This window comes from Perca flavescens, chromosome 21 (assembly GCF_004354835.1).
Source record: "Perca flavescens isolate YP-PL-M2 chromosome 21, PFLA_1.0, whole genome shotgun sequence".
Lineage (NCBI taxonomy): Eukaryota > Metazoa > Chordata > Actinopteri > Perciformes > Percidae > Perca > Perca flavescens.
In genome coordinates, this window is record NC_041351.1 from 26,399,333 (window position 1) to 26,412,517 (window position 13,185).

The 13,185-nt window shown below is 39.0% G+C and overlaps 1 long non-coding RNA gene across 1 annotated transcript; it reads right to left on the bottom strand.

Moving 5' to 3' along the window:
- Positions 1–7,654: 7,654 nt before the first annotated feature.
- LOC114548710 (uncharacterized) lies at positions 7,655–13,185 on the bottom strand. The gene is made up of 5 exons (XR_003691393.1): positions 13,103–13,185; positions 10,528–10,603; positions 10,357–10,431; positions 10,147–10,240; positions 7,655–7,955 (listed from the first exon to the last, which is right to left on the bottom strand). It is a non-coding gene; the product is annotated as an uncharacterized LOC114548710 (long non-coding RNA).

Sequence of the window (13,185 nt, forward strand, 5' to 3'; positions counted from 1 at the left end):
CATTCAAAAATACAATGCCCTTTTCATACCAATCATACCTGAACAATGATTTCCTATAATGACCCTATCATAAGGTGGATCCATGAGGAGAAAAGGTATGGGTAAATATCATTTTCCAATATTGGAGAACTTGTTTGTGGAAGTTTGACAACTTAACAGGAATTTTGGTCACCTCAAAATCACATTGCAGAAGAAAATCAAGCCCTCCTACTTTCTTAAATAGATGTCTGGGTAGGTGAAACCACATAGAATCTGTTTGTGATAGATATGTTTTCAACCAGTTAATCTTAAAGGTACCCAACAATAATTCAAAGTCCAATGCTTTAATACCACCCACATCATACTCTTTAACCAGCTGTGATTTCTTATATATTTCTTATATATAATGGGTTCTGTTTTTCCACAGGAATTGGAAAACAATTGAATTTGTTTTCCTAACATTACCGGAAGAAACATACAGGGAGTGACATGGATAAATTACTTTGGAAATACCTTCTGATTTAGACAGAGTGACTCTACCAAAGATAGTGAGGTCTCTGCTAAGCTGGTAAGATTTCTTCATATCTAAATGGTTAGAAAAATTAACATCTTACCTTCTAATAGCATTTTTAGATAAAACTATTCCTAGATATTTCACTTCAGCTTTAACCTCAATTGATGAGATGATGGTGGGGAGCGATGTGACTGTTATCGAGGCATAGTATCACTTTTTCTTTTAAAGCCAACCCCTTTTCTCCCCCTCGATAACCCTCGCCCTCTATGCCCTCTTCTGCTGTACAGCCGTTACAGATACTGTCAGCGGAGCGGATGGTTAAGCCTATATTAAAGGAGTTATTTCAGATACTTTCCTATATTTAATACTGTAGGTATTGAAACATTATAGGTTCAAATATTATAAATATTATACTATAAATTCTAAATATTATATTATCAGTAATATTATAAGTTCAAAGGAGTTAGTTCAGATACTTCCCTATGGTTTAGATTATTTTTAGAGAGACACACACACACCCGCAGTTACGTTTACCCGCGGTTAAAGAGGAGTCTCCACACTTCCCCTTTTAGGGTGTTCCCCGCTCACACGAGGGAAGTGGAGGACAAGGAGAAAAAAAGGAAAAAAGTCTTCTGAAAAGGAAAAAAAGACTTACAAGGTTTTTTGGGTCCCCTTGCTCAAGACGCACAAAGGTGGTTTTATTTTATTTGAAGCAAAAAGTTGACAAGAAAAACAAATAGGCAAAAAAATGAATAAATGGAAAAATAAACTAAGTTCAATCTCCCAAAAATGCTCCAAGACACAGGATGCCCATACAGCAAGGGTACAGGTCAAGAGAGCCAAAAGCCACGAGTCAAAAGGCAAGGGCTAAGAGCACTTTCGTTTGCAAAGCATCTATTTATATGTACATTTTCATAGGGTTCAACCCGTCATCACAGTGAGGTCTGTTTTACCATCTTATTTTACCTTACATGGCAATACAATCTTAATGCAGCTATCAGGCTGGTCATACGTAAAAACATCTCCTGTGACGATATTTTCTATATACATATGCAATTATCATCTTAACATACAATCTAACGGCTCAGTTCATCACTAGGTCAATGCAGCCATCTTACTCCTGTGTGCAGCTGGGGTACTTCTTCTTTCCAGCTGCAGGTTCAAGCAGACAGTTACACAACACACCTTATCTATCTGAGACCTCTTGCAAATACTTCCTCTCTACGGCTGCAGGGTCAAAGGGCAGTTACACACAGTAATTCACACTAAGATGTCTCTAAGCATGTTTTATAATAATATCAGTAACTCAACGTTTAGCATGATTATATTTCTAAGCAATCATATAGTTTTAGAAGTGAATCAACACTCACAAACCAATATCAAAGGCAGTATTATAGTTTCAAGAGCAGAAATATATTTTAGCTGTTTTTGGATTAATACAAATACATTTCAAAAAGCAAATATATTTCAAAAAGCAGGAGTATAGTTATAGCTGTTTTTTTGGATTTTCACATACTGTTGTTCAACAATGGAATCCGTTGAGTGAATGGGAAGTAGCTCACATTTTTTAATATTGAGGGTTAATCCTGAAGCTTTAGAGAAAATCAATACTGAATCAAGGGCAACATCAACCATGAATTTATTCCTTGCAAATTGACTAATTTTAAATTCCTTGTCAAATATTGAGATCACTATCTGAATGCTTCTCCACTGTAACTGCAACTTCGTCGTTTGTTGGCATTCATTTTGCTGAGAAGAGCCAAAATATTCAATTCAATTCAATTCAATTTTATTTATTGTATCAAATCATAACAAGAGTTATCTCGAGACACTTTACAGATAGAGTAGGTCCAGACCACACTCTAATTTACAAAGCCCCAACAATTCCAACAATTACAGTAATTCCCTCAAGAGCAAGCAGTGCGACAGTGGCGAGGAAAAACTCCCTCTTGGGAAGAAACCTCGGACAGACCCAGGCTCTTGGTAGGCGGTGTCTGACGGGCCGGTTGGGGGTGTGATGAACAGTGGCAATAATAGTCACATTAATAATGGAACAGTGACTGGATGTAGCGGGAAGCTGCAGGGTTCAGCAGGAAGCAGCAGGGTTCATGCAGGGTTCAGCAGGAGGCAGCAGGGTTCATTTGTTCACTGTAAATGAGCATTATATAATTGGACCTTTAATATCAGTCTATTCTCCTGTTTGCCCAATCACAGCACATGTATTTTTCTATTACCTGGAGGAGCGTAGGACAAAATTCTTGGCCCCGAAGAAAGGCATTCTCTATGGGCCCCTCCCCGCATCCACAGCTATTTGTTCTAGCATCTTTTTCTTGGTACTCCACCCCCGGTCCAACACCGTGGTGAAGTTAGTTTGATGTTGGATATTCGACAGATATTCGGATATTCATTTTGGGTTCATTAGCAGTTCCTGCTGTGCTTTCACTCAGTCTTGGCAGAAAAATATAGGACACCCATTTACTCCTAACTGTTTGCTCCTGCTTGGTTTTTACTTAGGGACCGTCAATAAATTACGTTCTGAACTTCATTTATTTCCGATAGCTTGTATATCAGATGTTCTAAACACCCCAGACAAATGCATAACTGTTCTTCAATGTGGTACCAATGAGACACACTAGACTATAAATTTATATTTTGCATCTCCTTTTTTTATGAATTATTTTAAGAACCCCATTCATTTCCTATGGAAAACGGCTTTTTGCTGAAGAGTTTCCATGTTATTGGACCCAAACACTCCAGACAATGCAGAACTGTTCTTCAGTGTGGTACCAATGAGACACACTAGACTATAAATTTATATTTTGCATCTCCTTTTTTTATGAATTATTTTAAGAACCCCATTCATTTCCTATGGAAAACGGCTTTTTGCTCAATAGCTTCCATGTTATTGGACCCAAACACCCCAGACCAATGCAGAGCTATTCTGCTATGTGCTTCAAATGAGACACCCCTCTCTATGAATTAATATTTTGCACCTACTATTTTATTTACATCTTTTTAAGAACCCCATTCATTTCTTATGGAAAACGGCTTTTTGCTCAATAGCTTCCATGTTATTGGACCCAAACACCACAGACCAATGCAGAGATATTCTGCTATGTGGTACTAATGAGACACATCTCACTATGAATTAATATTTTGCATCTACTATTTTATTTACCTTTTTTTTTTTTTTTTTTTGTCGCCTTTTTTGACATTTCTGTCACATTTTCCGATTGTTTTTTTTTTTTACAACAATGTTTCTGCCTAAATATGAAGGGATTTCTGAGTCTCAAAGTCGGCAAATCTGCCAAATTCTGCTTGGAGTGTCGTGCAACTGCAGTTAAAAAAAAACCACATTCCCGCGTTTTTGGTTTTGGCGCACAACTAGGTGGGCCAAAATCTATTGTGAAACTAAATTAATATGCGGGCCAGATCATAATCTGCAAGGGGCCGGATTTGGCCCGCGGGCCTTGAGTTTGACATGTGTTGTAAAGAAAGCAAAATATGAAGCTATCCCAGGCCAGTCTCACGGCAGCTTGTGAAATGGTCACGTTATTGAATCTATTGATTCATGAACAGGACAAGATTATGTTGTTTTTTTCCGTGTGGTGATTACGAATTTTAATTTAATGTAATTTAATGGGAAGCATATCTCGTGATCACAGAACATAGTTGAGCATTCGGCAGCTAAAAAGCCAGATATTGCTCTCACGAGTAGGCCTGTAGCAATAGTCAATACATGGACTAAGCGCACAATATATGGAAATGAGCTCGGAAGCTTTTGGTGACGCAATATATTGCAATCGATAATTTGTATAATTGAAAGATTTATTTATTTTGACATACAAATGAATGTTACCAACATTTTAGTCGATCACTTCGGTCATCTCGTCTGCTATCTGTGTCGGAGGAAGAGGCCGGTCTCAGGCATATCATTAAACCAAAACTACATGATTTATTGATTATTCCTAAAACAAAAAGTAAACTGATAATTGATCTTTACCAAATAATTTAAGTTTGTAGCTGATTTGACAATAACCAGTGTATATTCAGCCCAGTCTCACGGCAGTTCGTGAAATGGGGACGTTATTGAATCTGTTGATCTGTGAACAGGACACGATTATGTTGTTTTTTTCGTGTGGTGAGCAGGAATTTTAATTTAATGTATTACATATATGTATTGTATATGTAATTGGAAGCATATTTCGGGATCCTTTCCCAGTTCTTCTTTTCCTAACCTCAACTGTCCCGTTGTTGTGGCTGGCGTGTGGCGTTTCATGTCCCTGTTGTTGCGTGCCACAGAGACCGCGTGTGGCGGTCCGTCCTGTTGTTGTCGCCGGCATGTGGCGTTTAATTTCCCTGTCGTGGCGTATATTTTCCCCATCATGGCGTTTCTTTTCCCTGTTGTTGCATCCCCCAGAGCAGCCCAGTGTCATGGCAGTTTGTGAAATGGTAACGTTCGAAAATCGTGACCTGTACACGAATCAGTAAATCAAAATAACGTGACCATTTCACAAACTGGCGTGAGACCGGGTTGCTATATTTTAAAGCATTTCTTCTTCATAAAACTCTGTGTTTGAAAGGCTCTGTGACACTAAATAAACCTTTTTTGTCTTAAAGTCTAAAGCTACACAAGACTCGTAGTAAACCTGCAAAATGTCGGTTTGATAGGTCGAGTTGCAGCAAAAAAGCCATCGCTAAGATGTCAGAATAAGAAAAAGAGGCTTGCCTGGGCCAAGAAACATCGTCAATGGACTACTGAAGACTGGAAGAAGGTGTTATGGACTGATGAATCAAAATTTGAAATCTTCGGTTCATCACGCAGGATTTTTGTACGCTGTCGAGTAGGCGAAAGGATGGTTCCTCAGTGTGTGACATCAACTGTCAAACATGGAGGAGGAAGCATGATGGTCTGGGGCTGTTTTGCTGGATCCAGGATCGGTGATTTGTACAGAGTGAAAGGCACCCTGAACCAAAACGGCTACCACAGCATTTTGCAGCGCCATGCAGTACCCTCTGGTATGCGCCTAGTTGGTCAGGGGTTCATCCTACAGCAAGATAATGACCCAAAACATAAGTCCAAGCTATGCCAGAACTACCTGAGGAAAAAAGAACAAGATGGTAAGCTTAAAAACATGGAGTGGCCAGCACAGTCACCAGACTTAAACCCCATTGAGCTGGTTTGGGATGAACTGGACAGAAAAGTGAAAGCAAAGCAACCTACCACACATTTATGGGAACTTCTGCAACAGAGTTGAGAATAACCTTCTGAAGAATATTTGATTTCCATTGTAGAAAGAATGCCACAGATGTGTTCAGCTGGTATAGCTGCCAAAGGGGGCTACTTTGATGAGTCAAAAATTTAGAATACATTTGTTTGACCCAGAACTCAGGGCATGTTGATCTTGCTTCGTAGTACAGGCCTCTGTACTAAGATCAACATGGCCTGGATTTCTTTCAGTAATCCGGCTTCACTAGCCCTAACAACTGCGGTCCCGGATAACCGGTGTCACGAAGGTGGTTATCAACTAGTTCAATCAACCCAGGTTTGTCCAATCTAGAGATGCGCGCGTTCACATAAAAGAGGCGGTGTTTGCGCACCACAACCAATCGCAAACATCTACCAGAGCCGCATGTTATATATAAGAAGAGCAAATTATAATTCTACATAAATATGAAGGACACAGACTCGGTTTTCCAGGGAAAACGCAATACAGTCACTGCTTCCTAAAACAGGAAGGAAAGCTGGCAAAAAAAATAAATAGCCGACGCTGTGGATGTTTAAATCATAACTCCAATATCACTTCCCCATCAGTCAGGACCAAGTTCTGGCCATAATTACACTTGGGCTTTCCATAAACTGTCGTTGCTTTAGCCTATTATTTCAGTTGCAACCCTGGCAGTGGGAAGCGATCGTGAGAGCAAATAAAAAATATAAAAACATAATTCAAACCGATGTGCGCATTGGCAACACACGGCTCAAGAAGCCGATATGTAATTCCCTCCCATTAAAATATATAGGCTATATTTCATAAAAAATACCCATGTTAACGGGGTTGTTGGTCTCTAAATGTTTTAACTTTTATGAGCGCACCTCTCTCTGCACCGAGCTCCGCCTGATCCTCTATAAGAACGGTGACACCGTTATCAATCGACCTATTGATTGGTCAGTAGGCGGTGCTTTTACACCGGTTGATCTCTGATCTCCAACTTAAACTGCTCCCGACCAGGTTAGGTGTTCAGCATGAGTAACCACGGCGATTGAACCCAATGACAACTGATCCACCTTCGTAGTACAGAAAATCCTGGGTTGAGCCTTAAATTAGCTCGTTAACGCCAAATCCTGCTTCGTAGTACAGGCCTCTGGGCATGTACTCAGACCAAACTATTTTTTACTATTTGTATGTATATATACACAGTATATAATATACTTAAAGTACTCATTAAGCAGATTCTCTATATTATTTAGATTATAACAATCTATGCATAATGTATACATCCCTTTATGTTCAAGCTGGTAAAGGTAGAGATTTTAACTACTGTATCTGCTGGGTAGTTTAAACATTTGCACCGGGTAGTAGATCAATTTAATCTTAATCTATATTATTACACCATCATTTATTTGTATGTAAACATGTAAAGTAACTACAGTTGACAAATGTGAAATAAGAAGTACAAAGTGAGTTGAAGTATAAAGTAGCAGGAAATCAAAATAAAGCAAAGTACCTCAAAATTTTACTTAATCTGAATTTCACATTAGCGTAAAAAATGTGGTCATTGTTTTGGGTGCCTAAATAGTCCTGGTAAGACATGAAAACATCAATCGGAAAAAAGTGCTGCATCTAACAATATACACAAGTAGTTCCCAAAGTAGTTTCTTACAAGACTTGAAACATTTTCAATGATTTAATATAGTTCTTAAAACATTTTAATCAAGCTGCTTAGACATTTTTAATAAAACACTTTGTGAGTAAGTCTGTGGGTTCTTAGCAGTAGCTTTGCCATGCTATGCTTGTTACGTTTTTGACAGAATAGAACCCAAATGCAGACACAACGCAGAGCCGGAGTAGAGTTAACAGGTTTATTCCAAAAGTTCAAAGTTCCAGGTTTTAATAAAAGGGGATAACAAGTCCAGGTCCACAGAGGGGTACAGGTCCAGGGTTCAGAGCAGGAATAATACCGTGTAGTCCAAGTGGTGGTGTCGAGTCCGTTGAGGTCCAGTTGCGGCAAGCAGGATAGGTGGGTGGGTGGCAGGAGTGAAGTGGAGGCAAGAGTCAGGAGTCAGGTTCCAATAACGTGGTCTAGACTATGATCCGACGAGGAGTGGTAGGTTGACCAGGTATATGTAGCAATTAAGGACAGAGAGGGGAGGGGGAGAGCAGAGACAGAGAGCTGTCTAGCAGCAGCCACAGCAGCCTAACAATGCTCTGTTCCACAGCAGTCTGCAAAGCCTGTACTGTGTCTGTGGATGACAGACAAACCAGAATTAAAAAGAAATAAAAGTAAAACATGTATCCACCCAGATTTTGGTCCTTTACTAGTGCAGTTGTGTCCTGGCACTTGATCTCATGACATTTGATCTAGTCAGCACAAGGAGTCTCCTGCGTCTCCGCTGTTCAGCATGCAGTAATCACAGGTTTGCTAGATGAACTATTTGAAAGAGACCATACAGACTACCATTGCCCCCAAACTACTACATAGACGCCATTTGAATCCTGGGGCCTGTTGCACAAAACCAGGATAAGGGATTAATCCGGAATATTCAGGTTATCCTGGATGAATTTAGCTTTGATTTGGTTGCACAAAAGCAGGTTGAATTAAACCCAGCCAAGTAACCATGGATATTTATTATTTGTAGCTAGCCTGCTCCAGAGCAGGCTAACAGGCAGGCTAAGATTTATAGATTTATCCTTTAGTCTGATGTGTTAAATCAGCTGCCGCTCTGATCCGAAATAAACGTGTTTAACAGTTATTCCGTTGTCTTCTGAATGTGTTCTGCTTCATTTTATTAACATGCATTACTTGTCACTATTCCTGTCACGAGTTTGATTTAAATCCTACTATTGCAGTTGTTTAGATGGTAAGAAATGGTTGCACTGGCACCCTGAGATAAACTGGGACGATACGTAGGAAATGGGCTTTTCCTCCGCTGCTCTCCCCGTGAAATGTGCCCCGTGCAATGCGGGGAGGCAGGGGGATCCTCCCACACCGTGCAGTGGGCTCTAAAAGGGGACTTTTAGCGTCAATAACAACAACAATGGCGCCTGATCAAACGTCCTTTTTTTTTAACCAAATGGGAGTGAGAATGTGTTGGAATGCCACAAAGCTTCTTAATCATTTTATTTTGGTGCTGTCACTTGTCATCTTCGAGCTTGGGAGTGAGAAAAAAACATGAATAATAACGGCTACATTGTTTTACAGATATGCTTACAGTGTGTATTGAAGTCACTTCTTTTTCTAGTTTTTGTCCAGTCATGCTTGTTCTGTATGAACATTAATTATAGAAAGATATTTAGAATTAGACCTAGCTTATGGAGATGTGTGCATATGGTTGTAAAACATATTCTCGCGTTATGAATAAGGGTTTGAAGTTAAGCCTAGTCCTTAGGGTAAATTTCCCGAGGAACAAGAATTCCCTCTGCTCACATTTAAGGCAAAGTAGGCTAAATAATACATTTTATTTATATAGTGCTTTACAGGCTACTCAAATACACTTTACACTAAAACCAGCACATTTAGCACATAAAAACATACAGCAATAAAACCAACACATAAAACAAGCATATTAAAGCAATTAAAACAGAATGTACAACTTTGTAAAAACTTGGAGTGACTAAGTAGATTTTTTCGGTTCGCTATTGTCCATCGGGCTTTTTTTCCCCCGTTAACTAGTGATGGTCAAATGAAGCTTCGCGAACCAGTGTCTTTACTTTCTGAGCTCACTAGATGGTGCTGTCTGTTCAACAAAGGGTTTGAAAACCCATTGAATTGCCATTCATTTAACCTTTTTTTTTAACAGAGAGCCCCATCTAGTGAGCTCAGAAAGTAAAGACACTGGTTCGCGAAGCTTCATTTGACCATCACTACCGTTAACAGCCGTATTTCCCTTTTTGCATATTAGGCCTACATGTTTCACCTCCTCGTAATTTTCCATTAGAAGCTGCTGCTCAGCGGGTGAAACATATGCTGCACCCGTCTTTTCCACTTCTGCATCAGTAAATCTGTGATTGATACCGTGGTATATTTAAGAAAGCTGTGAACGTGCAGTTATCCCAGCTATGTACACCTGGCTTGACATAGCTTCACCTACTTATCCTGGCTCGGCAAACGTGCAACCGATTAAGCCGCGATGAGCGGATCACACTACGTCAAGCTGCGCTTTTTCAGTTATCCTGGATATCTTCATTCTACTTTTGTGCAACAGGCCCCAGGAAACGCGCTCATACCCAAACATTCAACATTTTTATTTAACTCTGTGTTTGGTTTTTTTTTCCACAAAAGTGCTCTCATCTGGTCCAAGCCTCCGTGAGAATATTTGTACGGTTTGCTGTGTTATATTTAATAGCAGTCCAATAAGATTGCATTTGATTTATTTTGTAGTAAATTGCTAAACAGACAAAAACAAACAAGATCAAGCTGTGGTTTGTACAAACCCATTAATTTATTTGCATGATCCATCAGGTCAGGGAGTACCTCCTCAATACTGTAATAGGTTTGGCTCATTGCATTGAAGAGTTCCTTGGCCATCTGAGAAACAAGTTTCAGGACTTAAAAAGCAGATTTAAAAAATAAAAAACAAAATACATAAAGGATTATCACTATTACTGTATGCTGTAAAGTAGAGCCGACTTAAGAAAAACTACCTGCAACTGTACATAGACCTCCAGATCTGCCACTTATGATATGGCATCATATACACTGGCATCCACGCCAGATTCCTACAACACACAAAAGCAAACGGCAAAAACGTTAGCAAATGAAGCAGATGATATAAATATTAATTATGATTTAGGACTGATCTTGTGCAAGATGACCTCTGTGGAGCCATGTATAGGCTCTTGTGCCTTAGCTTCTCTGTTGACCTTGGACTTGCCATTCAGTTCCTTCACTCTGCCAAAGATCAGAAAAATGTTTCAAGTTTCATCTCCCCAGGGAGGATATTCTTTTCATATTGAAATGTAGGAGTTTCTTTCACACAAAACACAATGGAATTAAGACAAACGCCATTAAGATAAATATGTACCCGTCAGCATAACGCAAGTGTGTTAATCGTGTATTCAGATGAAGTCATGCCTGGAGACGCTATAGCAATCTATGAAATAAGAGAAGGGACAATATGTGTACACATACTGTATGTTCTGTACTTAAACCCATATGTGGCAAGGCGGGCGGCGCTAGGGGAGAAGCCGCCACCCGAGTCTAACTAACCGACAACGGCACCTGGGGACTTCCACCCCAAGATCGGTTTATTTCTAGTTCAGCAAGGAAACACCCCAACCGTACAAAGGCTACACAGGTTCACTTCTGAAACAAGAAAGACGTGGTTACAAAAGAAATATTGGTTTATTAATGAATAAATGATAACTGGAAGTGCCTGTAAAAGAGGATCATTAGAAATGAGAAGGTTTAATTTAATTTGCAATTTAAAATGTAGAAAAGGTTTTATTACAATATATATTTAGCATTCAGGTTGATTATTTTAAAACAATACACTCCCAGTTATGGCTTTTATTTAAAATGACTTTAAAAGAAGTGGGCAGAGGCCAGCTGTGGAGAGGCACTCTACTAAGGGTGTGTTCCAGGGATGCACCAACTTACCCACCGCATGTGCCCACTGCAACAGATCGTCACTGCAAACCAATTCACTACAAATCGTGTCACCGTGTTATTACAGACCACACACACATCTGTATAAAGTGAAGTCAATACAGCTCGACCTCTTGGGTTTTTGGGACAGGAGTTTGATTTTGAGATAGCGGATTTTTGGTGACGTAGTGACATTTATAGTGCGATTTGTTTAGTTATATTTAGGCTTACATTTAAATTTACACAGACTGATAGGCTAGAGACAGACAGAGTATACATACAGTGACACATTAATAAATTAAGATCGATAGATAGATAGATAAAAATGGAAACTCCGTTTTCATTCAGAGCCAAGAATGTCAACATCAGGCCCACCATAATCAACATCAACACTAGTAGAAACACAGGACAGTTTATGGGAACGTTTTAATGAGCTTATCCGGGAAACCCAGATGATACACAATGCCACAGTGGAAGTGAAAAAATACCTCAACGATGCGTTTTTGCCCAGAACTCATAAGCTCCTAACTTACTGGAAAGAGAGAGCAGTAATCTTTCCTCATTTGTATGTCCTTGCTAAAAAATATCTTTGCATGCCAGCAACAAGTGTCCCTTGTGAGTGGATTTTTTCAAAGGCTGGAGAAATTATGTGTAAAAAAAGAAGTAGGCTAAGTCCTTCCACAGCAGAGAAATTCATATTTTGGAATAAAAATACGATACAACTTTATTGTCAGCCAAAGGCTGAAATTCTTTGTACATCCCTGGGTAGCTTGTTTAAAAATTAGCACGTAGACATACAGTACATCCAAAAACAGTGAATGACATACACATACATCCAAAATGAGGACATAGACATACATCCAAACATACATGGGATTAATAACACCAACAAACATACATGAGACATTACCACAGATGACATAAACTCCAAAATAAGGAAACATATAACAACAGTACATGACATAAACATACACACAGACAAAGTCTTGGAGATGTATATCCCTGAAATAAATATTGCACTGAGTTTAATGTAACCGGTTTAGCAATAGGATAGATTTATGTATGAAGGAGTTTTTAAGTCTAATACGATTAAAAGAATGAACTCTAAAATGTCTGTTTGAAGGCAAAAGCTGATATTCACTGTGCAAGACATGTAAAGAGTCATTTGAAATAATTTTGGCTAGTCTAAGCATACCGTTATTGTGAGCCTCCTGAAAGGAGTGCACTACCGGTAGTCCTATAATCTTTGCGCAAATTTTAATCTGATTAAATAGCTTTGTTTTATTTTTAACTGAGAGGCTACTTAGCCAAGCAGTACTACAGTAAAGCATGATACTCTGAATTACTGATGTGAAAAACACAGAGATGATTTGACTGCTAGCTCCAAAAGATCTCAATCTACGAAGAAAATAAACACGCTGTTGTATTTTTTTGCAGATAAAATCTATATGAGAAAAAAAAAATCCATAAAAAAGTGGGACATTGTGGCTTGATTTTTTATTAATATTAATTTTTCATGACCAAAATAACATTATGCACAGTGAGGAACCTACAAGCCTTAACAGCTTCACATATTACAAAAATAAAATACATTATTTTTTTTAATGGCTCATTGTCAAGGTTGTTTCAGATCAACACCTGCAAGTGACCACTAGGTGTCATCGTTGAGACGGGTGTCGGATTGTTTCAAAGCCTCGACACAATATGGCACATTTGCTTCAACTGTTTCATTGTTTCACGAAGCCTCGATCTGCCCACCACTATTTAAAAGCATAAACCAACTTAAAACAATTACCTACCTACCTAAAAGTCAGAGATGATCCCATGTGGCAACCAACAGGCAGATACAAAGCCAAGAGGCAGCCATAATGATACAGGTGCTTTAT